The sequence below is a fragment of the Pleurodeles waltl genome, unplaced genomic scaffold (assembly GCF_031143425.1).
Source record: "Pleurodeles waltl isolate 20211129_DDA unplaced genomic scaffold, aPleWal1.hap1.20221129 scaffold_187, whole genome shotgun sequence".
Classification (NCBI taxonomy): domain Eukaryota; kingdom Metazoa; phylum Chordata; class Amphibia; order Caudata; family Salamandridae; genus Pleurodeles; species Pleurodeles waltl.
Window position 1 is genome coordinate 243291 of NW_027149893.1, and position 26933 is coordinate 270223.

Consider the following 26933-nt stretch of genomic DNA (forward strand, 5'->3'; position numbering starts at 1 on the left):
TTTCGTTAACCAGGACTTCGTCATAAAAAAGTCGGCATAAAGGATGTTTCCCGGTTGAGACATCGTGGGCGTAGCCATAATGTGTTAACAGTAGAGTACTCAATAGATTTTCAGAGAAGGACAAGAATAGTATGTGTAATATTTATAACGTCGGTTTCAGAAGCAATCAAGTAGAATCACAAACCCAACTGGCCTGAATTGGGATAATACAAAAAAAATTAACAGACCAGTGTTCAGTGGAGAAGAGGAGACAAGAGAAAAAACAAAGGGCCATATTTATACTTTTTGACGCACAACTGCGCCAACGCAGTTGTGCGTCAAAAAAGTTAACGCCGGCTAACGCCATTCCAAAGCACCATGCGGGCGCCTTATTTATGGAATGACGTTAGCCGGCGTAGCTGACCCACACCAGGCAGCGCCGGCGTAGGGGAAAATGGAGCTTGGGCATCAAAAAATGGGGCAAGTCAGGTCTGAGGCAAAATATTGGCCTCAACCCGATTTGCGCCATTTTTTTTTACTCCCAACCCCCATTGAAATGACTCCTGTCTTAGCACAGACAGGAGTCATGCCCCCTTGCCCAATGGTCATGCCCAGGGGACTTATGTCCCCTGGGCATGGTGATTGGGCATAGTGGCATGTAAGGGGGCACAAATCAGGCCCCCCATGCCACTTAAAAAAAAAAAAAAAAATTTACTTACCTTAAGTTCCCTGGGATGGGTCCCTCCATCCTTGGGCGTCCTCCTGGGGTGGGCAAGGGTGGCAGGGGGTGTCCCTGGGGTCATGGGAGGGCACCTCTGGGCTCCTTCCGAGCCCACAGGTCCCTTAACGCCTGCCCTCACCAGGCGTTAAAAAATGACGCTAAAGCGGCGGGACGTCATTTTTTTGGACCCGCCCACTCCTGTGCGCCATTTTTGCACGGGAGCTTAAATAAGGCGCACATGCCTTGGAGTCATTTTTTAGACGGGAACGCCTACCTTGCATATCATTAACGCAAGGTAGGTGTTCACGCTAAAAAATGACGCAAACTCCAAGATCTTTGGCGCTAGACGGGTCTAACGCCAAAGTATAAATATGGAGTTAGCTTTGCGTCGGATTTGCGTCAAAAAAAACGACGCAATTCTGGCGCAAACAGAGTATAAATATGCCCCAAAAATTCTTAACTAGTGGAAAAACATCAATGTGGGAAAACGGTGTGCGGTCTTGTCTTCTGACCGCGTTCAATCATGAGCACGCGTGTGACGTCGTGCCCTGGTAACGCGTCTCATTCAGCACACGAAAAACGCGAGGCGCGCAGAGGAACGCGTGCAGTTACCTCGCTCTCGCGGGCCCTTGAAAAAACAATAAGGCAAAATACCGGGCCCAGAATTGAGGAAACCCCAGGATGTCCAGTGTTCAGTATGTGCCTTCTGGCGCCAGCCGCTCCGCAACACTTGTCCACCGAGATTTCGGTGCCGGTAGGACACCAAGACCAAAACTGTCGCCGGAGTTCTTGGCAACGGTCGCCGAGACTCTGGATTGTCCTGCGTTGCGCTCACTGGGACTCAGGGTAAAGCAGCTGAAAAGCTGGGACAGTCACCGCTCCGACCACTTCCTTGAGACCTAGCCAATGTCGGGCACAGGATACAGCCTGACCAGTCATCGGTAGAACTGGTACGCACCACTCCGACCACTCCCTTGAGGTCCAGCCAATGTCGGGCACCGCTCTCCTGCAGGTAACGATCCGTGGGTTCTGGGTTGGTTTTACCTCGTCGCCAGTGTTAAGATGCTGAGACAATTGATTTCAATAAGGGAGTTTTATTCAAGGTAACCAACCCACAGCAGCATTCAACCGCCATGGAACCCACCCAGCTTCACGTCAATAACTGGAACACCAGTGTCATCGAGGTTCAAGGCTCCCCATGCTGGAACACCAGTGCCAACGAGGTTCCAGGCTCTTTAACATTCCCAGAACAACACAACATACTTTTTCTCTTTTTGTGCAGCGCGATCTCGCTGGGCAGATGTCAAGCGTTTTGCATGACATCGACCCTGTTACATAGTTAATTGCACCTTTGCCGGTTACATAGCTAATTGCACTTTTGCCGATAGGTTTCGCTATGAGTGAACTGTAGCAGCGCGATTGCGCTCTTTTTTTCTATTTAATGGTGCAAGAAAAATCCAGTTGGGAGTTTACAACTGCTAATAGCTCTTACTCAGAGAAATTCGAGACCCATTGCATTGCAAATGCTTGTTTCTTTTCATACTGGAACTGATTCCAAACAGGCGTAAAGATTTGTGGATCTTCCATGTTTCGTTGTTGGCAAGAGCTGTTGATAAGTCTTTTTGATGTTGAAGTTATCCAGGAGGATCATGTCCAGAACTGTTCATCTGAGAGTGGTATTGGACTTTGCAAAGAAAGAGGAAGTCAGATGGTGCCTTTCTAGTTTATACACTGTGTTGGACTACTATTGGTGCGTTATGCGAGGGGCGTGGTTCAAAGCCTCATACTAGTATGTTTAAGGGGATCGCCGACCCGCCGCGCAGAAGAGGAGAAACCTCACGCTCGTGAGAATGCAAGGAAAAAGGCACACCGCGTGATCGGGAAAGGGAAAAGGTCCTTGACCCCGCGGGTGGCTTAACTGCACAAGAGCAGGACCCCAAGCGTGTCCAAAATCACAGGCCCAGAAACCGAGCGCCGTTCAGCCCTGCTCCCGCTCCGCTGTCCTAGTAAACACAATAAAAAACAATACAAGATAATTGTTTTAATGAGAGAAAAATGTGACTTAACTCCGGCTGTGCAGCAGCAAATAAAGAGAAAGGACAATTGTTATGGTGACTCTTACAGTGAGGCTGGACTACAGGTGTTCATGGGAGTTGTAGTTTTTCATTTTCTGTAAACATATTGGCTGCTGTTTTTATTGAATGTAAAGAAAGAGAAGCATAATCCTCGCCTCCGTGTCCTTAATAGAATTGAAAATTCTTGATGTGGTAGCTACAAATTTTTTGTATTCCTGTCGCAAAGCCAGAACATTTTGTATCCTCTGCATTACTTTATGATGAGTCTAAATTGCCATTAAACAAAATTCCGATCCTCACCAGCAGTGACATTAATCACCAGTTATCTTGAGATTTTGATAGTTTCATGAAAATTGCTGGACGCACAAGGAAGTTCGCCCACTTTTAAGGTATTTTTAAACACAGCGCCCCCACCAAAGTCAGCGCCAGGTGCGGCTGCACCGGTCGCACAGCCCAAAAGCCAGCCCCGGCATTGGTATTGCCCTGTTTGTATTTCTCGTAATTCTAATAAGCCACTGGAACATAGGCATCCTTATTTAAACAACTGGTTGTTTGCTGTGAGATTTAACCATCCAGGCAGTTAGAATTAATTTGCCCCTTTCAGGGTTTATTTTTAGGGATGGGAGGATTTGCAAACAGTTTACATATGGAATAGGTGTAATTTACATGAGAATTATGCCTATTCCGCCAAGTAAGCTTGTGGGGTTGTCTCTGTCCAGGAGCCATGCTCTAGTACTGAATGTCACGCGAGATACATGCTCAGTGCATCTCCCTGTGTATTTTTAAATTTACAAGATGAGCATCTCTAGCACAAGTCACGTGGCAGCAGCCACATTCTAGGCTCTCAGATCCGCAAAATATTTCTCCAAACCAGTTTCCTGAAAGCAAAAATTACACGAACTGGAAGCACAATTTAAAAATACTCATGAGTACACCTCAAAAAGTCTGTCTCTGTGCACTGTTCAGCATCAGTCACACATCACCTCTTGCAGGGTCACCGCGGGCTCTAAGATGAACTCCTGACCCCCGCCCGGTTGTCCTCTAGGGCAGGATCTAAACAGCTGCTCACGTTTGTGGATTTAAAGATCTGTAAACATTCCTCACGCTCCTCTCCGCCTGTGGATATAAATGCTCAGCAGCTCTTGAGATTGAGGGGCTTCTCCTCCTCTCCGCCCCTTCTGGGGGCTGATCTTGGAAGCTCCGCGGTTCCCCTCAGCAGCTCCGCGGTCCCCCTCAGCAGCTCCGCGGTTCCCCTCAGCAGCTCCGCGGTCCCCATCAGCAGCTCCGCGGTTCCCTCTAACACCGACCCTGCGGTACCCCGGGGGTCCACGGGCTGCTGTGATCGACACGACCACAGAAGAGGGTAAATCTCACTGAGTGAGAAGATATCTTTAGTTCTAAATTAAAACCAGGCTCATGTGTACTTCGTTATCAAAGCAACATTGTTTTTCCACCAAGATAAAAAAAATCCTAAGCGTATAATTTAAAAGAAACTTATTTAGGTGTTAAAAATATGTATGTCATGAATAAATTATGTGCGCCAGCCGGGAATCGAACCCGGGTCGCAAGAATGGGAATCTTGCATGATACCCCTACACTACTGGCGCGGATGGTCATGGAGTAGCACCTGCAGTGTGTCAGCTCTGGCAGGAAAGTGCCATATCTCAGTGTTTTTTGGGGTACAATTATTGACTTGACTCTTACACTCTACTAGGCGCTAGTAAACTACTTACAATTAATACCTTTTTTAAGTGAAACAAGGAAGCAGATTATTTATTTATTTAATTAAGTGACTATGAAAGTGGATGAACTGAAGGAAGTTTAGAACAAACACCAACGTGGACATTGACATAAACAAACATATAAGTAACAGGGGACAGTGCACTTATGGACATATTGTAGATGTACACCTCACGTAGCAAGACAAGGCGATGCTCTGCCTTTACAGTGTACATAAACTCGGTGCACCCGAATTTCAAATGTGGATCTTATAGAGGCGACAATAGAAAACAGCAACTGTACACACGTCCGTATATTACACCACCCATCACACGCTGCAGATGTAATCTGCTCCTGAAGTTACATCCTACATCTCACCCAATGATTACAAGGACCAGTCACAGCATAGCGCCTCTCTCCACACAAGAATTGACAACAGTACAAACAATACAGCCAACGATAAAACATGTGACTGACTACTAGCCAAAAATAATATGTGTCCTAATTTCTCAGGCTAGTCCCGTGTCAGCCCCCTTCTCACTCCAGAGATTCACCCATCAGGGACCCAACCCTGGATTTCCATTTCAGCCATTAACAAAAATAATATTGGCAAAGCCAGTAAGTCACTCCTATGAGACAAAAGCTGTTGGCTTTGTCAGTGCTTATCCATGTTGTGCAGCAGTGTGGCTCCCTGCAGCGGGGTGTAGGAACCAAACCCCCCCCCCCCCAGTGTTCAGAGGCACCCCGGGGGCCACACACACAGGAGCAGGAAGGGAAAGACCGACGAGGATCACAACAACCACATATACCACAATCACTGTAGTAAGCACAGGATACATCAAACAGAAGGGAAGACAGAACAGGCAGAGCCATGCTTACCTGGCAGCAGCACACGTCAGCCTTTACGTCCATGTAATATTTAATATAATTCAGAGGAAGTTAATTTCCAAGGGGAGAAAGTAGGGAAGTCCCAACTACCATTCAATCCTTGGCCTCTCTTTCATGGACACTGCTTCAATTGGTTGATGCAAGATTTCAGTGTCTATGTCCATATTATTTATACCCTCTTTGCAATGTGCAACTGCCACATGTACTCGGTGTGCCCATTCCGTTCTTGGCCTCTTTGAATGTAGCGCACTGTGCGTGCCCTTCCCATTGTTACCTGAGGCAAAGTGCGACGCGTGCTCACGCTGCGCTGCCATGCCTACTGCGCGTTGTAGCAGGCGCTAAGCACCTCACTTAGAAGTTGGTTGAAGGTTACTCATCACAAACCTGACAGATATCCTGTCCACCCTATTACAAGTGCAGTACACATAGGGCCTGATTCTAACTTTGGAGGACGGTGTTAAACCGTCCCAAAAGTGGCGGATATACCACCTACCGTATTACGAGTCCATTATATCCTATGGAACTCGTAATACGGTAGGTGGTATATCCGCCACTTTTGGGACGGTTTAACACCGTCCTCCAAAGTTAGAATCAGGCCCATAGTGTTCACACTTAAGACAACTTGTCAGCCAGTGATCCCCGGGCATATGTGAAATTGGATAATTCATCAGGGCCGAAGGTGATAATTATTATAATCAATGGGAAGATGCAATCACTGAAGCCTTTCTCCCTCTTATTGCTGCTCACAGGTCGAGTAAAACATCAGGTGCAGCCCAGACCCTCTGCCAAGTGGTAATTTCAGAAGCCATTTATAGGTCACCAGGGGTCACAGCCGCGACCCCTGGCTTGCCCCTTGCGACACCTTGCAAAGAGGGGGCAGCTCGCCTGCAACACAGGGGCAGCTCATCCTTTTGGGATTGCTTGTGGCTCCCTCTCCTTGTTTTCTCTCATTCGTTTATTACTCCGATAGTGACAAGTATTCGTCTATTCACTGTTAATGTGACTGAGGTAAGTCTATGTGGCCGCTGCTTCCTCGTAAATAAGGTTTGTGAAAGGTTTGATTTTTTTTTTAAATACAGCATGTTTTTTTCTAGGAAAACAGGCTGCATTTATATGAAAAAGTATTGTGCTATTGAAAAGCAATCACAGACTTGTGGTCTGCTGACCTCAGCAGGCCACCATCCCTGTGCTGGTAGCAAATCGAAGTGCATTGTAATCTGGGACCTGCAACATGCATATTAATGAAGTTGATTGCATTGTGAATCACTATGAATGATGTTCTTGCGAATCAACTTATTAATACACAAGTCGATTTTCAAAACCATAATCAATTCAGTGAAAGTCAGTGTGCAGTTTGTGACACTTTGACTGACTCAGCTCTTATGCATGTACCCGAGGTCCTATGTCTCCTAGCAGCAGGATCATGACTCAGCAGTCACCTCTGCGTGAGCTTCGATTCTGTGTGTGCTGATGACAGGTAGGATAATAATAGCTCTTGATAAAATCCAGCATCAACGTGTTCAGAATGTATTGGATGTGGTAATTACCGCACACCTACAGACTTTATCAGGGCCTCATACTTGAGACAGGGCGTCTTGTATGGAGAAGGGAGACTCGCAGCAGACCACAATGGCTACCTAGATCACAACTCCAGTTACATGAAAACACACAGTGGAGGTCCAAACTGGCACCGAGCACACCACCCTTCCTTTCAATCTGCCACGCACCCTAGCTCAGGAGTGTGTGTGTGTGTGTGTGTGTGTGTCTGTGTGTGAGACATGGAACCTGACTGGGGACTTGTGACATCCATGGGAGTGCGCAAGATATAACTTATCTCCCCTAATAGAAACAAAAATGCAGAATACAATTGTGGCACAGTTCATCGTCTAGGATTGGTGAGGCGTTAATCTATAGTGTCCTTCTCCCGATCCGGGAGGATCACCTTGGACATGGGAAGATTGGGTTGTGGGTGGGTCACTGGCCAGGATCACTCTCGGGGCGTTAGTCTATAGTGTCCTTCTCCCGATCCGAGAGGATCACCTTGGACATGGGAAGATTGGGTTGTGGGTGGGTCACTGGCCAGGGTCACTCTCGGGGCGTTAGTCTAGAGTGTCCATCTCCCAGTCCGGGAGGATCACCTTGGACATGTGAAGATTGGGTTGTGGGTGGGTCACTGGCCAGGGCGGCTCTCAGGGCAACAAAGAGCTGAGGTTACTGCCATTAGGTGCCAGCACTCAGTGTGATCTAGATGGGTTCATAATTCCAGGTTCAGTAACAATCCTCTTGAACTTTGAACTGTTCGTTGTCACACATTCCCCTTATTACTGTGCAGTTACCCCCATGCCCTTTCATTTGGTTAGAGTCCACAGAACACCTTCAAAAGTTGTGCAGAATTTTCTTCCATGGTGTCGGATACAGCTTTTTATTTTATTTCACATTCTTTGTTCCCAGACTTGAGGAAGGGTTGTAATCAGTAGCCATCCTTCAGTGGTGGGAATGGTGCAACTGAGTGCTTAGTTATTCAGCACAGAGGTAGGAGCACACCAAGGAGAGCAGCAAGGGGGGATTGTGTCACATGCACAAAAAGCTCCAGTTCTTCCTGTTGTTCTACTCTGGTTCTCATTGTCTTCTTGAGAGTTTGGACTAGCCTTGTATGTATGTATGTAGTATGTGCAAATCATTAAGTATGTAGTATGTGCAAATCATTAATCTGCCAAAGGCAGTGGAGCGTTGTACTGCAGTAACTGCAAGGACATAGCCAACTGATTGAGAGGTAGCTGTTTTGTGGACTGTTACCACATCCTGAGGTTGTGTTATTTAAAGAGGTGCGTCTTCAACCATTTCTGGAATCAGAGCATGGTTGAGGGGGTACACATTGACACAGATGTATTGTTGCAGATCCTGGGTGCATAGATGGAAAAGGCTGGTAATCTTAGTTTTTACATCCTTACACTGATTCGTCTGCAGTCTGGTGGTGTCCTGGCTGTGGGCGCGCCAAGAACCGCCAGAGATGGTGAGTTTCTCAGCCAGAAAGACTTGGGTGCTGATCGCGATGCTTTGTAATTGATTCAACTGGTTTTGAAGATGGTCCAGGCCAGAAAGAGGATACAGTGGAGATCAATGATGATGGGGGTCATGTCATGATTTTTCTTCAGAGCCTGGATGAGATGTCTTGTGGCCTCTTGGATGCCCTTGTGGGGTAGGCGGGAGCAGAGTGTTATCTGAGAGGCCCTGAGCAGGGCGTTTCCTCTTCCAGATACAAGAGTACAAGGGCTAACATTGGAGTTCTGAAATTACTTTCTGGGAGAGCTGTTTTCACTTTCTTCAGTAGAGAAAGCTGGTACCAGACCATATCTGACTTAACATTGGGTGTAAGATGGCATTTGAAGCTGTCAAGCTTCATGTTATTGAGCCAAATTTGTACTATTTTGTGTTAGCTATTTTTGCAAATAACAGAAATTCTGTCTTGGTGGGTTCAGCTCCAGATACATTCTGGACCTCCAGGTATAGATGAGGTGCAGTCAGTGTGTGAAACAGTGGATTTCTGGAACAGAGCAGACTTTCAGCTAGAGTTCTGTATTGTTTGCATATAGGTTACTTCTGATGCTATTATCAGTGAGTAGAGCCTCAAAGAGTGCCATGTACAGGTTTAAAATGACAGCGACTGTATGGTATGTTGCGGGACTCTGCCGGTGATAGGGATCTTCTGTGACCTGCAGTTGTCCCTGTGAACACACGGGTGTTGGTTGGAAAGGTAGGAGGAGAACCAGGAAAGCACATTGCTAGTGAATCTTATTCAAGGCTTCAGAGTGTGGGCGATGGTTGAGTGGTAGACAGTGTTGAAGGCGGCTGGGATGTCCAGAAATATGAGGAGGCAGGGTCATCTTCATCTCTGGTCACAAGGGTATTGACTATGATGTGTATGGTGGCTGCCTCTGTGCTGCTGCATGTGCTGAAGCCTTTCCACCAGAAGTGGTAAATGTTTGGATCTATAAGTATTCAGCAATATCAGTGCCCTGGAAAGTTAGGCCATTGGCTGTTTTGACTTTGTGGGGCAGTTTATGCAAACCCCAGATTTTCTCCAATTTAAGGGCTACCTGTGCAAATCAGTGCAGTTCAACATTCTGCAGCTTTTGATCACCATCAGTAGCTGATGCTCATGTCTGGAGTTGTCTCCCTTGGCGTAGGTGCAGTGAGGGGTAGTTGTTTGCAGTTGATGCTCATGTCTCAGGTTGTCTCCCTGGCGTAGGTGCAGTGGGGAGTCATTTTTTGCAGTTGATGCTCATGTCTGGGGTTGTCTCCCTTGGCGTAGATGCAGTGAGTAGTTTTTTGCAGTTGATGCTCATGTCTGGGGTTGTCTCCCTTGGCGTATGTGCAGTGGGGAGTAGTTTTTTGCAGTTGATGCAGATGTCTGGAGTTGTATCCCTTGGCGTAGGTGCAGTGGGGACTAGTTGTTTGCAGTTGATGCTCATGTCTGAGGTTGCCTCCCTTGGAGTAGGTGCAGTGGGGTGCAGTGGGGAGTAGTTGTGTGCAGTTGATGTTCATGTCTGGGGTTGTATCCCTTGGCGTAGGTGCAGTTGGGAGTAGTTGTTTGCAGTTGATGCTCATGTCTGGGGGTGTCTCCCTTGGCTTAGGTGCAGTGGGGAGTAGTTGTTTGCAGTTGATGCTCATGTTTGGGGTTGTCTCCCTTGGTGTAGGTGCAGTGGGGAGTAGTTGTTTGCAGTTGATGCAGATGTCTGCCGTTGTCTCCCTTGGCGTAGGTGCAGTAGGAGTAGTTGTTTGCAGTTGATGCTCATGTCTGGGGCTGTCTCCCTTGGCGTAGGTGCAGTGGGGAGTAGTTGTTTGCAGTTGACGCTCATGTCAAGGGTTGTCTCCCTTGGCGTAGGTGCAGTGGGGTGCAGTGGGGCGTAGTTGTTTGCAGTTGATGCTCATGTCTGGGGTTGTCTCCCTTGGCTTAGGTGCAGTTAAGAGTAGTTGTTTGCAGTTGACGCTCATGTCTGGGGTTGTCTCCCTTGGCTTAGGTGCAGTGGGGAGTAGTTTTTTGCAGTTGACGCTCATGTCTGGGGTTGTCTCCCTTGGCGTAGGTGCAGTGAGGAGTAGTTGTTTGCAGTTGATGCTCATGTCTGGGGTTGTCTCCCTTGGCGTAGGTGCAGTGGGGAGTAGTTTCTTGCAGTTGATGCAGATGTCTGCCGTTGTCTCCCTTGGCGTAGGTGCAGCGGGGAGTAGTTTTTTGCAGTTGATGCAGATGTCTAGGGTTGTATCCCTTGGCGTAGGTGCAGTAGGAGTAGTTGTTTGCAGTTGATGCTCATGTCTGGGGTTGTCTCCCTTGGCTTAGGTGCTGTGGGGAGTAGTTGTTTGCAGTTGATGCTCATACCTGGGGTTTTCTCCCTTGGCGTAGGTGCAGTGGGGTGCAGTGGCGAGTAGTTTTTTGCAGTTGATGCTCATGTCTGGGGTTGTCTCCCTTGGTGTAGGTGCAGTGGGGTGCAGTGAGTGTTCTTGGGGCCACAGGCTCCAATACCCACACCTTCTGTCCTGGTTGGTACTGAATCAGAACAGCCTTCTGGTCATGCCATTGCTTTTGGAGCTCTTGGCTGGCCTGAAGGTTTTTACTGGCCTTTTTCATGTACTCAGCCATTCTGGATCTTAGGCCAAGTACATAGTCCACTATGTCTTGTTTGGGAGCTTTTAAAGGTTGTTCCCAACCCTCCTTCACAAGTGTTAGGGGACCTCTTACAGGGTGCCCAAATAGGAGTTCAAACGGGCTGAAGCCCACTCCTTTCTGGGGTACCTCCCTGTAAGCAAAAAGGGGGCAAGGTAACAGGACATCCCATCTCCTCCTGAGTTTTTCAGGGAGTCCCATTATCATTCCTTTGAGAGTTTTATTAAACCTCTCTACCAGTCCATTAGTTTGTGGATGATAAGGTGTGGTGAATTTGTATGTTACACCACATTCCTTCCACATAGCCTTCAAGTATGCAGCCATAAAGTTGCTACCCCTGTCTGATACAACCTCTTTTGGGAAACCCACCCTGGAAAAGATTCCCAGGAGGGCTTTTGCCACTGCAGGTGCTGTAGTGGTCCTTAGAGGAATAGCTTCAGGATATCTTGTGGCATGGTCCACAACCACCAAGATAAACCTATTGCCTGAAGCAGTAGGTGGGTCAAGGGGGCCAACTATGTCAGCCCCTACCCTTTCAAAGGGAACCCCAACCACAGGTAGTGGAATAAGGGGAGCCTTTGGTGTGCCACCAGTCTTGCCACTGGCTTGGCAGGTCACGCAAGACTTACAAAAATCTTTTGTGTCCTCTGACATCCTAGGCCAGTGAAACAGGGGGGCAAGCCTTTCCCATGTTATGATCTGGCCCAAATGCCCAGCCAAAGGAATGTCATGTGCCAGGGTTAGGAGGAACTCTCTGTACTGCAGGGGAATGACAAATCTCCTGGCTGCTCCAGGTTTTGGGTCCCTTGCCTCTGTGTACAAGAGGTTGTCCTCTCAGTAAACTCTATGTGAGTCACTGACATCCCCATTTTGCTGCTTGACAGCTTGCTGTCTGAGACCCTCTAATGTGGGACAGGATTGCTGTGCCACACTCAGCTCTTCCCTGGCAGGCCCATCTCCACCCAAAAGCTCAGCAGTGTCTGCTGCCAGCTCATCTGGTGAAGGTTCTGCACAGGGAGGAAATTCTTCTTCCTCAGAAGGAGAATCATCTGTAGAGGGAGGGATAGTGGGTAAGGATTTACCCTTGCTACCCCTAGCTTTAGGGAACACTTGGTCCATTGTTCCAGGATCCAAGTTACCCTGTCCTTTTTGCTTTTTGGCCTGAGCCCTTGTCAAAGCAAAAATATGCCCAGTAATGCCCAGCATTGTTGCATGAGCCTCTAACTCCACTTCTGCCCAAGCTGAAGTCTCTCAATCATTTCCTAGTAGACAGTTTATAGGTAAATCTGAAGCAACCACAACTTTCTTTGGACCAGTAACCCCCCCCCCCAAGTTGAGATTCACAACAGCCATGGGGTGGCTAAGAGTGTTGTTATGAGCGTCTGTCACTTGGTACTGGTGACCAAGTAGGTGTTGTTCAGGATGTACCAGTTTCTCTATTACCATGGTAACACTGGCACATGTGTCCCTGTAGGCCTGAACCTCAACACCATTTATTAGGGGAAGTTGCTTATACTTATCCATATTAAGGGGACAAGCAACCAAGGTGGTCAAATCAATGGCACCTTCAGAGACTAACACAGCCTCTGTGGTCTCCCTAACAAGACCAACCCCAACTAAATTACCAAAAGTGAGCCCAGCTTCTCCCTTGGATTGGCTATTAGTAGGTTTGCTCCCACCACCACTGCTATTACTAGGGACACTAGAGTTTGCAGTAGGGGTTGTGGTAGTGGGAGGTTTGGTGTTTTTCTTTGGACAACTGGCATCAGTTGTCCAATGGCCTTTGACTTTACACAAATAACACCAAGGCTTTTTAACTTGATTTGAAGAGGATTTGGACCCACCACCCCCACCATGTGGGCCTGATGAAGACTCATTTTTAGAATTGTCCCCACCCTTGTCAGAAGACTTACCATCCTTCTTCTTGCCTTCCTTGTCACCCCCTGTATGAATGTTTCTGTTCACTCTTGTTCTGACCCATTTGTCTGCCTTCTTTCCCAATTCTTGGGGAGAGGTCAGATCTGAGTCTACTAGATATTGGTGTAACAAGTCAGACACACAGTTATTCAGAATATGCTCTTTCAGAATAAGATTATATAGGCTTTCATAGTCAGAAGATGTACTGCCATGTAACCACCCCTCCAAGGCCTTCAATGAACAGTCAACAAAGTCTATCCAGTCTTGTGAAGACTCTTTTCTGGTGTCTCTGAACTTAATCCTGTATTGTTCAGTGGTTAAGCCAAATCCATCCAAGAGTGCATCCTTCAAAACTGCAAAATTGTTAGCATCACTTTCTCTAACAGTAAGGAGCCTATCCCCACCCTTTCCATTGAAAGATAGCCACAATCTAGCAGCCCACTGCCTTTGAGGGACCCCCTGTACCATACAGGCCCTCTCAAGTGCAGCAAACCACTTGTTAACGTCATCCCCCTCCTTGTAAGGGGGAACTATCTTGTGCAGATTCCTGGAATCATGCTCTCTCACTGGATTACTATCAGGAATACTGCTGCTGCCACCATGGGGTCCTAACCCCAATCTCTGTCCTTCTCCAGGTCTAGGGATTCCCTGTCTAGAGCCAGCTGTTGCTGTTTAAGCTTCAGTCTGGTCTCTTCCACTCTCAACTTTTTGAGTTCCCTTTCTAACATGTTGTCTTCGGGGTGGGTGGATTGTGAATGCTTGGACACTGAGGACAAATTGGAAACAACAGAGGGAGATCTGCCCCTAACAGCTTGGACTCTAACAACCTGGCCTCCAGGAAAAAAAACATCCCTACTATGATGGGAGCTTCTATTACCACCAGCATTGCTCTGAGGTCTGCTGAGGGGCAGATTTGGAATAGAACCCTCCACACCTCCCTCAAGGGGTTCCCCTGAGTCAGAATGGGAGCTATCTACTAACTTCTCAGTTGAAGTGCCTGCTAGGGACTTATCATTCTCAATGAGCATGTTAAATAGAAATTCTCTTGAAGGGTTCTTTCCTATCACTAAACCTCTATCAATGCAGAGACTCCCTAGGCTCTTGAAGTTTAAATTGTCAGAAGTTGTATTGACCATTTTAAGAGCAGTTCCTACATCAGACATGATAGAAGAAGGTTTAGAGACAGTGAGAAGAGAGAAAAAGTTTCAGGACTTTTAAAAGAACAGAAAAAAACACTTTTTCAAACGTTTTAAAACTTTTTAGAGGTTTTGGAGTACTTTTCAGCACTTAGTAGAAAGTGTAAGAGAAGAAAGCAAAACTTTTTGGTTAGGTGTACATACAGTGAACTTGTTTTGTATATTATTCTTTTATGAAAAGTACACAATGACAATGTGGTAAGTAGTTACAAGTACTTATCCCACCGCTGCACAACCAATGTAGGAGGCTGGCCTGGCTTGTAGTGGGTACCAGAGGTACTTACACCTTGTGCCAGGTCCAGTTATCCCTTATTAGTGTAGAAGAGGTGTTTCTAGCAGCGTAGGCTGATAGAAGGTAGCTATGGCAAAGCAGCTTAGGCTGAACTAGGAGACATGTAAAGCTCCTACTATACCACTGGTGTCATATGCACAATATCATAAGAAAACACAATACACAGATATACTAAAAATAAAGGTATTTTATTTTTATGACAATATGCCAAAAGTATCTCAGTGAGTACCCTCAGTATGAGGATAAGTTATATACACAAGATACATGTACACAAACCAAAATTATGCAGGTAATAGCAAAAGGAAGTAATGCAAGCAATGTAAAGTTACAGTAGATTGCAATAGGAGCACATAGGTGTAGGGGCAACACAAACCATATACTCCAAAAGTGGAATGCAAACCACAAATGGACCCAAAACCTATGTGAGCTTGTAGAGGGTCGCTGGGACTGTAAGAAAACAGTGAGGGTTAGAAAAATAGCCCACCCCAAGACCCTGAAAGGTAGGTGTAAAGTGCACCTACTACCCCCAGAGAGCACAGAAGTCATGATAGGGGGATTCTGGAGGAAGAACAAACACCAGCAATGCAACAACAGTGGATTTCCGGACCTGAGTACCTGTAAGACAAGGGGACCAAGTCCAAGAGTCGCGACAGTGTCGAGAGTGGGCAGGAGCACAGGAAATGCCAGCTGACGGTGCAAGGAAGCCGCCACCGGATGGAAGAAGCTTGGTGTTTTGCAAGAACGAAGAGGACTAGGAACTTCCCCTTTGGAGGATGGATGTCCCACGTCGTGAAGAAGCTTGCAGAGGTGTTCCCACGCAGAAAGACTGCAAACAAGCTTTGCTAGCTGCAAGGGTCGCAGTTAGGGTTTTTGGTTGCTGCTGTGGCCCAGGAGGGACCAGGATGTCGCCACTTGGATGAGGAGACAGAGGGGGTGTCCAGCAAGTCAAGGAGCCCTCACAGAAGCAGGCAGCACCCGCAGAAGTACCAGAACAGGCACTTGGAAGAAGAGTGAACTGGAGTCCATGCGAAGTCACAAAAGGGAGTCCCACGACGCCGGGGGACAACTCAGAAGGCTGTGCACTGCAGGTTAGAGTATCGGGGATCCACGCTTGGCTGTGCACAAAGGAAATCTTTGAAGAGTGCACAGGAGCAGGGGCAGCTGCAAATCACGCGGTACCCAGCACTGCAGTCTAGCGTTGGGAGGCAAGGACTTACCTCCACCAAACTTGGACTGAAGAGTCACTGGACTGTGGGAGTCACTTGGACAGAGTTGCTGAGTTCGAGGGACCACGCTCGTCGCGCTGAGAGGGGACCCAGAGGACCGGTGATGCAGTGTTTTGTTGCCTGCGGTTGCAGGGGGAAGATTCCGTCGACCCACTGGAGATTTCTTCAGAGCTCCTGGTGCAAGAAGGAGGCAGGCTACCCCCAGAGCATGCACCACCTGGAAACAGTCGAGAAAACCAGCAGGATGAAGCCATACAAGGTTGCTAGTAGTCGTCTTGCTACTTTGTTGCGGTTTTGCAGGCGTCCTGAGCAGTCAGCGGTCGATCCTTTGGCAGAAGGTGAAGAGGGAGATGCAGAGGAACTCTGGTGAGCTCTTGCATTCGTTATCTAAAGAATTCCCCAAAGCAGAGACCCTAAATAGCCAGAAAAGGAGGTTTAGCTACCTAGGTAGGAGGATTGGCTACTAAGAGAGGTAAGAGCCTATCAGAAGGAGTCTCTGACGTCACCTGCTGGCACTGGCCACTCAGAGCAGTCCAGTGTGCCAGCAACGCCTCTGAATCCAAGAGGGCAGAGGTCTGGGGCACACTGGAGGAGCTCTGGGCACCTCCCCTGGGAGGTGCAGGTCAGGGGAGTGGTCACTCCCCTTTCCTTTGTCCAGTTTCGCACCAGAGCAGGGCTGGGGGATCCCTGAACCAGTGTAGACTGGCTTATGCAGAGATGGGCAGCATCTGTGCCCATCAAAGCATTTCCAGAGGCTGGGGGAGGCTACTCCTCCCCAGCCATCACACCTATTTCCAAAGGGAGAGGGTGTTACACCCTCTCTCAGAGGAAATCCTTTGTTCTGCCTTCCTGGGCCAGGGCTGCCTGGATCCCAGGAGGGCAGAAAACTGTCTGAGGGGTTGGCAGCAGCAGCAGCTGCAGTGGAGACCCCGGAAAGGCAGTTTGGCAGTACCCGGGTTCTGTGCTAGAGACTCGGGGGATCATGGAATTGTCTCCCCAATGCCAGAATGGCATTGGGGTGACAATTCCATAATCTTAGACATGTTAAATGGCCATGTTCGGAGTTACCATTGTGACGCTATACGTATGTCGTGACATATGTATAGTGCACAAGTGTAATGGTGTCCCCGCACTCACAAAGTCCGAGGAATTTGCCCTGAACGATGTGGGGGCACCTTGGCTAGTGCCAGGGTGCCCACACACTAAGTAACTTTGCACCCAACCTTCACCAGGTGAAGGTTAGACATATAGGTGACTTATAAGTTACTTAAGTGCAGTGGTAAATGGCTGTGAAATAACGTGGATGTTATTTCACTCAGGCTGCACTGGCAGGCCTGTGTAAGAATTGTCAGATCTCCCTATGGGTGGCAAAAGAAATGCTGCAGCCCATAGGGATCTCCTGGAACCCCAATACCCTGGGTACCTCAGTACCATATACTAGCGAATTATATGGGTGTATCAGTATGCCAATGTGAATTGGTGAAATTGGTCACTAGCCTGTTAGTGACAATTTGGAAAGCAGAGAGAGCAGAACCACTGAGTTTCTGGTTAGCAGAGCCTCAGTGAGACAGTTAGCCATCACACAGGGAACACTAACAGGGCACATACTTATGAGTACTGAGGCCCTGCCTGGCAGGTTCCCAGTGACACATAGACTAAAACAACATATATACAGTGAAATATGGGGGTAACATGCCAGGCAAGATGGTACTTTCCTACAGGTGCCCCAAAGTTAGGATGTGCACTTGGGATCTCAAATTATCACTTCCACACGAACAATAGCGCTGCGTCCAGCCACGGCTCTCTTGCCCCTCAGTCCTCTAGGATATTCTGAATTCTACCTCTCTGCACGTCCCTGTTATACAGAGAAAGGGAGACCAAAGCACTGCTACTAACCCCTTAAGCAAATCACAAAGTAATAGTTGTTTGTTAAAGCGCAAGACCGGAAATAATAAAAATGAATAAAAACAGTACTTACCCATGCTTCCTTGTCCTCCGCCCCATGTTTCTTCTTGGATGCAGTCAGCGCGAGTCCTCCTGGAGTCTCAGCCGACTCCCCTCCGCAAATCCCAATGCTGCTCTCATGCTGCTGATAATGTTAGCAGCATGAGGGAAGTGCCAGGATAGGTTGAAGTGAGCTGCTTTGGCCTGGGCCTGCTCTCCACCCAGCTGTCTAAGAGAGCTGAGTAGAGAGGTTTAAACTGTGCATATCAGGCTGACCGTTGCAAGACAGTCGACCAAAGTGACATGCGCAGTGTAAACTGGAGAAGCCAGCAGCGTTGCTCCCTGCAGCCAATCAGCAGCTATAGCCCCGCCCAGCGCTGTCGCTCAGCTCGGCTGAAATAAAAAATTAAATGGCAATGAAATCTCTTCATTACAGTTTTATTTTTCATGGTTACTGTGCTGTCAGCAGGGGGGATGATGTTCTTCTGCCCTAAGGGAGGAACTGCCCCTGGGCAGGGGGTGAGGAGCAGTGCATGGCACAGGTGTTTCAGCAACTTATGATTTCTGGTACCGTGAAAACAGAGGCCAAGCGCGCCAAGCTTTCTTTAAATGGGCAACATAGGCTGGGCCTGGCTCGAGTGAGATGTGTATGTGTTGATGCCTGACTGGTGACGTCAGGTGTCAGTGTGTTTGCACAAGACATGGCACCTGATATCCAAGAGCATCATCTAAGAACCTGTTCATCGAGGACCTGGGGGAATGGGTTAGTCAGGACAGAATGGAATGTAAAGTGATTGGCAGGCGTGCCTCACCTAGGTATGCCACCTGGGGTGCCAATCCTGAGGGAATTATTTTTTCCCCTCCCACCGCTTGGCTGCTCCAGAGTAACAAAATGTAAACAAATATCTTGCATTTTATTTGGAAGAAAGACATCCCTGTTGGTATCCCGGGGTTCAATTATATTTTGAAGTGCCATGACATACAGATGTCACACAAGAATCAGCACACACTGGCATATCAGTATTAGTGATCTTGGCAAACAGGTGTTATGTGTCAGGATGGCCGAGTGGTCTAAGGCGCTGCGTTCAGGTCGCAGTCTCCTCTGGAGGCGTGGGTTCGAATCCCACTTCTGACATCACCTTTTGATTAAAACGTCTTCTTCTTTGTTTTAGCAAAACAAACTTTGCATTAACAAATACTAGCAACGTGAAACCAGTAGCAGAACTTTTAATCTCCATTGACGAAGCTATAAAATCTTTTTAAACAAAAGTTGCTTTTTCCGATTTTTTTGCCATATATGTAAAAACGTGTACAGTGCGTCATTTGCCTCCAAGGAAACAAAACTTCACGGTAAGATTTCGAATTTCCTTTATTTACCCTTCACATGTTGGTGGTTTTTTTTGTTTTACAAAGTTGGCGCCATTCACATCACACCCCGTCAGCTCCCTTCATGATCATGTCCCTGACCAGCCACAAGATGGCGCTCGATGATAAAATACTTCACCGAAAGGTCCCTCTCACTGCATAGTCCGGACTGAGTGACCGCGGGTGATCTATCACTGGAACTGACGTGAAGCGGACACACCTTAGACGTGCTGTGCAGGCCGCAGGTCCTGAACAAAGCAGGGGACTGATTACCATAGATCACCTGAAACGACTTCACATAAGTGCCTGCGCGAATGTCACAGGGAGTGATCTCACGCTCAGGGGCGTAGGAAGTGTGGGGGACGCGGGGGATTTGTCCCCCCCAGATGTTGGAGTGGGGGGGACACGGAGGACAAGGGTGGGGGGGACGAGGGGACAGAAGGATTTTCCCTTCTCTTCTGTAATTCGCAGGGCCATTAGCACTTGAAAGCGCTCCCTACACTGGCCCTGCACTTGGCCTGTGACCTGCCCCCAGGACACTCGCCCTCTGCCCTTTTGTTGTGCTGCAGCACAAGGGATTCTTTCTCACCTTGCTGCCACAGCTGCCTGCAGTCTGCACTTCTGAGAGCAGAGGGAGAGGAGAGGCCCTTTGTTGATTGCTGTCTGCATCCCGGCCCTCCTGAGCCCTTCCCTTCCCTTGAAAATCTATCCCTGAAGACAGCAGCAAGATTTGAGAAGGTAAGGAGGTTTGGGTAATTCAATAAAGTATTGCCAAGTAACTCCCTTTCTTTTTAAGTCCAGTGCTGTGTTGCAGAGTACCTCCCTTTCTAAAAACAGCATTGTTGAGTTACTGTGAGATATGAGCCGGGCAGGCTTTAGCGCGCTAGTGGCACCCTGTGCGCCAGTGTTTGTAAGGGCCCCCGTTTCTGTCGCCTCTCTCTCACTCTCTTCTCTCCTCTGTCTCCAGCTTGCCTGCCCCAGTGCTAATTATTGTCCCCTAAGTTGACATCGTGCCCCCCCAACATTTCGGTCCCCTGTCTCTCCCTCAGCCTTCCTGGTATTTGTGAAAGCCCGCTCTAAAGGCCAAGGGCCGTCTGTAAATCTCATTTCCTGCCAATGGCCTGTGGATGCGAAGCCAGCACTGTGGCAGCTCACAGGCTTTACAGGACTTCACAGGCTGTGGTGGAACAGAGCCTGGCACTGCTGGATAGACGGCGGAGAGACCAGCACACAGCTCGGGTCCCAGGAAGAACCAGATGGCCTTAGAGATGGACAGGGCTAGGTAAGGCAGCAGGGCCGGCTCTAGGGCGATGCAACCGGTGCCGCTGCACCAGGTGCTGACTTAGGGTGGGACACTGTGTTTGCAAGTATATTGTGACTTTAAAAGCACCTGCTTGGTGTTCCTTGCCACCAACAGTTTTCAGGCAACAATAAAAATCTCAAGATAATTCAGGTGATTAATGGTCTTCCTGGAGAGAGATTGAAGTTTTGTCTAGTCGGAGTTTTGAATCATCATAACGTACAGGGTTACTATGCCTGCTACAAAGAACATCTACATGCAGATCACAAAGTCTATATAATGTGAATAGGTCACTGGGTTACTGCTTTTGTCAGATGCAGGAAAGTACCATCTTTTTGACATGGTTACCCCCACTTTTTGCCTGTTGTCAGTATGTTTTGACTGTGTTCACTGGGATCCTGCTAACCAGGACCCCAGTGCTCTCTCCCATTAAATTTGTTTGCTTGGACCACACACACCCCACATTTGGCATATTGGTGCCTCTTATAAATCCCTAGTATTTGGTACCCAGGGCATTGGGGGACAAGGGATCCCCCATGGGCTCCAGCATGTATTATGCCACCTATAGGAGCCCATGTAAACTGTGTCTGCACGCCTGCCATTGCAGCCCGCGTGAAAAGGTGCATGCACCCTTTCACTTCAGGTCACTGCACCATGTCATTGGTAGGCCCTCCTAGCCCAGAGGGCAGGGTGAAAGTACCTGTGTGTGAGGGCACCCCTGCATGAGCGGAGGTGCCCCAACAAACTCCAGTTCCATTTTCCTGGATCTCGTGAGTGCGGGGACGCCATTTTACGCGTGTACTGGACATAGGTCCCTACCTATGTCCAGCTACATAATGGTAACTCCGAACCTGGGCATGTTTGGTAACAAACATGTCAGAATCATACCCCAGTACTATTGTCAGTATTGTTTGTATGATTCCATGCACTTTGGGGGCTCCTTAGAGGATCCCCAGCATTGCTCCTATCAGCTTTCTAGGGTTTTCCGGGCAGCCCACGCTGCTGCCACCCCTCAGACAGATTTCTGCCCTCCTTCTGCTGCTTGAGCAGCTCATGCCCAGGAAGTCAGAACAAAGGATTTCCTTTGGAAGAGGGAGGCAACACCCTCTCCATTTGGAAATAGGTTTTACAAGGCTTAGGAGGGGTACCCTCGCCAAGCTAATGGTATGCTCTGAAGGGCACATTTGGAGCCCTCCTTGCATAAACCAGTCTATACCAGTTCAGGGACCTCAGCCCCTACTCTGGTGCGAAACTAGAAAATGGAAATGGGCGTAACCACTCCCCTGCCCATCACCACCCCAGGGGTGGCCACTTTATTCTGCCATCTTGAATCCAAGGTGGGCAGAGGCCTCTGTGAGCATCTGAGTGGCTTGGCAGACGACGTCACAGCCCCCTCCTAGGTGGTCACCCTGCTAGGTGACCAATCCCCGTTTCTGGGCTATTTAGGGTTTTCCTCTTGGATGGGTCCTCAGATTCAATGTGCAAGATTCCAGCAGGACTCCTCTGCAACGTTTACTTTGACTTCTGGCCACTGGAACCGCAACTGGACTTCACACGAACCTACAATCTGCAGCGACCTCACCCTTCAACATTGTTTCTCCAGCTCCTTCCAGCAACTGCAACATTAGCCCAGCTGTGCTTCCTCTGAGGGCAGCAAGTCTTCAGTCTGCATGAGAAGAAGGAAGGAACATTTCTTGGAGTGAAGGAGTCACTTACCTGCATCCGCAGGCACCCACTGCAACAACGACCGGGTGCGTGGATCTCCTCTTCTCCTGAGCTGCGTGGATCCTTCATAAGGGGTGATAGTCTGGAGTGGTCTCCTTGGTCCTCTCTACCAGCTGTCCAACTTTGGAGTAGGTAGGTCCTTGCCTTCCCATGCAGGACAGTACCCCCATGCACCGCGTCTCTTGCAGCTACCAAGGCCTGTTGTTATCTCCTCCAAGGGATCTTCAGGCTCCATGTAGCCCCAGTCCCCAGCACTCTTATCTGTGAAGCACAGACCTCAACGTGCTTCGCCTGCGACGTGGGACCTCTCTTCAGGTGTGCTCCGTGGGCCTCTCTGCAGCTCGTGGGCTCCTTGCCTGTAGGTCTTCTGTGGGGGCTGCCTCTCCTTCTCCAGACTCTCTGCCTTGCTGAGGGTCGCCTGGGACTCCCCTCCATGGGTTGAGTCCCCCTGGACCTTGCTGGTCCCCGGCAGCTCCACTTTTGTCCTACTGCGACATTTGCCTTTGCCAAGGCTTGCTGTTAGGTTTTCCACACCACAGACTGGCTGCAATTCTTCATCCGGCCTGGGACATCACCTTGTAATCCTTCATCTGCTCCAGTGCTGCATTGCTGACCATCTTCGTCTCCCCATCGACCAACTCCTGCATCCACAGATGGGTGAGTAGTGGCTCCTACCACGACTGGACACTCCTACGTAAACTGGATTTGGTCCCCTTCTTTTCCAGGTCTTCCTCTTCCAGGATCCACCTCTAGTTTCTTCCAGTCTTGCCTGCGTTTTGCAATATCCTTCTCTGAAGTCCTTTTGGTGGGTTGGGAAAAAACCAGTAGCTTACCTCTTTTCTCCTGGTTGCTGGGGGGCATTCTGGTACTTACCTTTGGGGTTTCCTAGTTCCTGCAGCTCCCCTCAACTGATTCCACTTACTTGCGTGGGGAACCGGCTTTCACATTGCACTTTTTAAGTATATGGTCTGGTCCCCTCTAGGCCTTCAGTATTTCCTGTTGCTTTTCACGGTTTTCTATTGCTTTTTATGGCAATTTCTGATTGCCACTGTACATATAATAGTGTGCTACTTACATCCTATTGGAGTATTGCCTATCTAGTGTTTTAGTGTTTGTGTTACTGTAATAAGGAACCTTAATTTTCGTTACACGTGTTTCTTTCATGTGCTGTGTGACTACAGTGGTATTGCATGATCTTTGCATGTGTCCTAGGTAAGTCTTGGCTGCTCATCCACAGCTACAGACACTGTCTACACTTCACTAGGAGGACATACCTGGACCTGGTATAAGGTGATAATACCATAGGTACTCACCACACACCGGGCCAGCTTTCTACATCAGAGAGCTCCTTTTTTGTCCCCTGCAATATATAAATGAAAAGTGAATATAGAACAGTGAGCAATGAACTCATGAAAGAGCTGCATGCAAACATCAAGGTATAGATTAGAGCGTTATGATTTCCCCCCACTTTTTCATTAACTTAACGTTGCAAAACAAGTTAATTTGAGCGCAAATCAATTCTTATTATTAAAGAGAGCCCCCAACCATGGTGTTATGTTTTAAATTCTGAGTTTGCGCTTCTCCAGATAAAGCACTCTTAAACTATACCTGCTACCAGTATGGATGACCTATGACACCTACACCTTGTCGTCCTCTGTCTTATGTAACATTTCATATACATTGATTTACACATATATGATGATTGTCTCTGCGTAATGTCTGTGTGATGTAAAGTGCTTTGACACCCTAGACTGGTGTGAGGGATGAATGATGGAACAACACGTGCGTATATCATGCATGCCTTAACATCGACCGTGTCTTTACTACGCATGCCTTTACAACAAATTTCGCTGTAAAAGAATGTTTGGTAAAGGAACATGCGTGGTAAATTCTCTCCGCCCTGCCCTCTTACACCTGATACCATACTCCACCCTGCCCAATCAGTTAAAACTGCCCCTGCCCTAAGCCCTAACCCCCCCCGCCCTGAGCCCTAAAAGTAACTCTGCCCTGTCCTAAAAACTACCCGCCCCCACTCTGAGCCCTAAAACCTACCCTGAACTGCGCTAAAAACTACCTTGACGCCTCTGCCCCTCGGAACCCTAAAACCTACCCCGCTCTGTCCTAAATACTACATGACCCCCACCCTGTAGCCTAAAACCTACCCCCACCCTGTCCTAAAAACTACCCCGACGCTACCCTGTCCTAAAAATGAACCCAACCTCCGGCCACAGCCCTACTTACCTCTCTCTCCTCTGCTTCTTCCTGTTCCACCCAGACAGCTAGACCGCTCTCTATGCTGTAACCACGCATATGCGTGGAAAAGACATGTGTGGTAATGGCATCCATGCTAGCCCCATATTTGTGGTAATGGCAGCGTGGTCAAGGCATTGCATTGCGTTGATTGCGTTGTAAGGGATATTTCCCGGTATGAGTGGTGCTAAAAAACTAATGAAATGCATCTGAGAGTGGGGATGGATGGTAGTGAGGGAATCCGTGGCGGAGGTGGTCACTGGGGGGCGGCAACAAACAATGTCGCACAGGGCGCCACCAGCACTAAGGCCGCCCCGTCAGACAGCACAGCAGGTCACAGGAAGGCGGCAGCACAGAGACTGCCACTTGACAGTCAGACAAGGGCCTAGCAGCAATCATAGGCCTTACTGGCCTTCACAGGCAGGTGGGGGGCCAGAGACTGACACCGCCTGACTAGAAAGAAAGCTCCCAACAGGCAGCACGGTGCATGGCAGGCAGCACAGGAAGCACCGCACCCAGCAGGCAGTGCAGGCCTCTTAGGACTTTACACAGGCGAACAGCAGCACAGAGATTGTCGCTGCCTAATAGGCAGCCAAGGGCCCAGCAGACAGGGAATTGCAGGCTGCACAGGACTCGAGTGAAAGCAACGCCTCCCCCATCGCCCCTCCCGCGGCAACCCTTATGGGTGCAAACTGTGCAGGGGGCCCACCTCAGGGTTGTCCCTGTCCCCCCTAGAAATTTTGTGTCTCCTACGCCCCTGATCCTCAGGTCGCTGCTTCAAATCCGCCTCCAAGGACTTTTCCAAACTGCTCTGTTTCCTCCGCTTTCCAGTCCCAAGCAGCTCCTTTCTCAGCCACTCAGACACCTTCGCTTTTCCTGCCTCCTCTCTTCCCCTTCCCAGTCCAGCTCCCTCCTCCAGCTGGGGGGACGGGAGAGTGTCCCCTCAGTCCCTTTGTGCAATCCCCCCTGATGAGACAGAGCCGGGGGCCCCTGGGCTGGAGAGCGAGGCCGGTGCCGCCCACCCCTGGCTGAAGCAGCCCCGGAGCTGCTTGTTGTGAGTGGAAGGTGATGCTGCTGAGAGCGTCTGCTGGGAGGGGAGAAGGTTGTTGTGAAGCGTTGAAGGGCAGCAGGTTTGTGTGTGTGTTTTGTGCAGTGTGAGTGTGTGTGTTTGTTGAGCCTGGGGCCCCCTGTGTTAGTGTGAAGGAGCTGAGAAATGTGAAGAGTCAGACACTAGGTCAGGACAGAGCAGATTGACGGAAATGACGAGGAGTTACAGAGGAGTCACCTTTCTACCAGTTCCTCGTTAGTATAGTGGTCAGTATCCCCGCCTGTCACGCGGGAGACCGGGGTTCAATTCCCCGACGGGGAGGATGGTTTTTTTTTGTTTTAAATTTATGATGTCACAATGACACTTTTTTTTTATTTATGGCCACAGCTCCCACAAGCTGAAATATTTACTAATGCAGCTTTTAAAATCTATCACGGGCAATAAGTAAGCGCTTCATCTTTTGGGACTCTGTGTACTTTCTTGAAAATGGAAAGGTGTAATGAAAGTTTATTATTGAGATAAAAATCAAAGTACCAAATAATAAATACCATGCGTTTTAACTAGTTATTGTCACGGAAATAAATGAAATGTAATGGAGGGCTATTTTAGATGGAAATTATAAAGTATTTCGTGACAAATAAATGAAATGCTGGGCGGGCTCTGAATGGGGAATCGTTTAACCCGAAGGTAAACGATTTTTCTTTATTTACGTGCAATAATTCAGAATTTATAGACACATTGTGAGAGCAAAAGAAACACTGACCTCCGACGTGGCCGTCCCTCCATCCTCATGAGCTCCAGGTGTTTACACTGCATTCTGGGACTTGTAGTCCTGTTTATAACACTCTCACGTTAGGGCCACGGGTCCCAGCATCCAGTGAGGGGCTCTAGCCAGGGGGAGCTGCTCGTGCACCTGGAAACCTAAGAGCTGCCCTTAGGGAGCCCTGAGAAGAAGCACTGACCCCTTTTAATTGCACTTACTATGTATTTTGATGGTTAATTGGTGACTGATGGTTTCATTCTCCAGTATGTGATATGTGAGCCTCATACACCTTGGAGACTGGGAACTCTCAGCAGATTTCAGTCCATTTAAGGTGCAGTCTTTTTTTTCCTCACATTCTTCCTTAGTGTAGTGTGTTTTCTTTGTCTACTGCTATTTCCCCCCCTTTAATTACCACCAGTGTTTTCTACCTTATTTAGTTCCTGATTTAAAACTGGACACACAACATACATGTCCACAGCACATTATTAGAGAGGTTTAGGCACCATTCTACACACTCCCTGGTGGTCTAGTGGTTAGGATTCGGCGCTCTCACCGCCGCGGCCTGGGTTCGATTCCCGGTCAGGGAAGGTTTCATTTTATTTTTTCAATTCTATTAGCGCGCACTTTATTACTTTTGAAATTGGAACTGTTTCATTACATGTACTTCTTCTTCACTTGAGTTGTCACCAGTAACTAAACATTTTATGGACAGTCACAAACCACTGCCAGAGGAGTGAGTGACTGCTGGTTCACAAAGCTTATCAGTGGCTTAGTACATCCAGGAGACCTTTTCTGAAGTCTTTTCCTGCTTACTGGTGTGAAACTATTAAAGTTTATTTTAGAAGAGAAATCAATATTAATATCAC

The 26933-nt window shown here is 48.4% G+C and overlaps 4 non-coding genes across 4 annotated transcripts; 3 read left to right on the forward strand and 1 right to left on the reverse strand.

Annotated features, from left to right (window-relative positions):
• Positions 1-4311: 4311 nt before the first annotated feature.
• Positions 4312-4382, reverse strand: TRNAG-CCC (transfer RNA glycine (anticodon CCC)). Its single transcript has one exon. It is a non-coding gene; the product is annotated as a tRNA-Gly (tRNA).
• A 14286-nt stretch (positions 4383-18668) lies between these two features.
• TRNAL-CAG (transfer RNA leucine (anticodon CAG)) lies at positions 18669-18751 on the forward strand. Its single transcript has one exon. It is a non-coding gene; the product is annotated as a tRNA-Leu (tRNA).
• Positions 18752-25553: 6802 nt separating this feature from the next.
• Positions 25554-25625, forward strand: TRNAD-GUC (transfer RNA aspartic acid (anticodon GUC)). Its single transcript has one exon. It is a non-coding gene; the product is annotated as a tRNA-Asp (tRNA).
• A 957-nt stretch (positions 25626-26582) lies between these two features.
• TRNAE-CUC (transfer RNA glutamic acid (anticodon CUC)) lies at positions 26583-26654 on the forward strand. The gene has a single exon. It is a non-coding gene; the product is annotated as a tRNA-Glu (tRNA).
• Positions 26655-26933: the final 279 nt, after the last annotated feature.